The sequence below is a fragment of the Mandrillus leucophaeus genome, unplaced genomic scaffold (genome assembly GCF_000951045.1).
Source record: "Mandrillus leucophaeus isolate KB7577 unplaced genomic scaffold, Mleu.le_1.0 Scaffold202, whole genome shotgun sequence".
Taxonomy (NCBI): domain Eukaryota; kingdom Metazoa; phylum Chordata; class Mammalia; order Primates; family Cercopithecidae; genus Mandrillus; species Mandrillus leucophaeus.
In genome coordinates, this window is record NW_012102055.1 from 3,294,033 (window position 1) to 3,295,121 (window position 1,089).

General features: G+C 43.8%; 1 protein-coding gene across 2 annotated transcripts in view; it reads left to right on the plus strand.

Annotated features, from left to right (window-relative positions):
* Positions 1–1,089, plus strand: part of POLR3F (polymerase (RNA) III (DNA directed) polypeptide F, 39 kDa) — an 18,122-nt gene that overhangs the window by 15,149 nt on the left and 1,884 nt on the right. The gene's annotated exons all lie outside the window — the stretch shown is intronic.

Below are 1,089 nucleotides of genomic sequence, written 5' to 3' on the forward strand. Positions count from 1 at the left end.
TTTTTTTTTTTTTGAGATGGAGTCTTACTCTATCGCCTAGGCTGCAGTGCAGTGGCACGATCTTGACTCACTGCAACCTCCACCTCCCAGGTTCAAGCGACTCTCCTGCCTCAGCCTCCCGAGTACCTGGGATTACAGGCACCCACCACCATGCCCAACTAATTTTTTGTATTTTTAGCAGAGATGGGGTTTCACCATATTGGCCAGACTGGTTTTGAACTCCTGACCTCAGGTGATCCCCTCGGCCTCCCAAAGTGCTGAGATTACAGGCATGTGCCACCACATCCGGCCTCCTGCTTTACATTCTTTCTTGGAATAACCACATTAAGGATATTTGCGTTTTCTGCTCTTGGCCTTGAAATGGACACTTTTTGATGAGGGCTAATCATTTCACCTAAACAGGGCAGAAAATGAGATTTGTTGAGAACCTACCTTGGGCCAGGTGTGTCCTTGATGATTTCCATAGGTGGTCTCATTTAATCCTCCTTACCTTCTTGAAGCTCGTGGTGTTATTTCCCCTTAAAAGTGAGGGAGCTTAGGCTTAGGAAGACCTAGGGGCCTATAACTTAGAAGTAACTGGGATTCAAACCCAGAGTTCATGTCTTTCCCCTGCAGCATGCCCCAGCACTCCTCCTTCATTCGTTCCCAAATTTTATAAGTGCCGCTGTATGCTCTAGTCACTAAGGATCCAAGAGAAAGTACGAGACACTGTCCCAGTCCTCATGGCATTTATAGTCATGAGCCTGTGTGTGTTTTATTTCATTATATCAGCCTTTGTCTATATGCCTAAGCTCTCTATGCCCTGGTTTCAATCTGTAGACAAAAGGCTAACATATTAGGAATTCTATTTTGCACCCTTCACAAAAAGGTAGCTAAACATGAAACATTCGGTTAATCAAAATCAAGTCATTCATATGTATAGGTCTCCCTGCTTGTTTTCCTGTGTTACCTGGTGATGACCTTTTGCCCAGCAGACAGGTGAGCAAGGTCATCTTAATGCCACAGTAAAAGGCCTCTCTACTACTCCTAACTTGATGATGACAAAGCGGGTCCTATTATAGTATGCTTTTTTTTTTTTTTTTTTTTTTT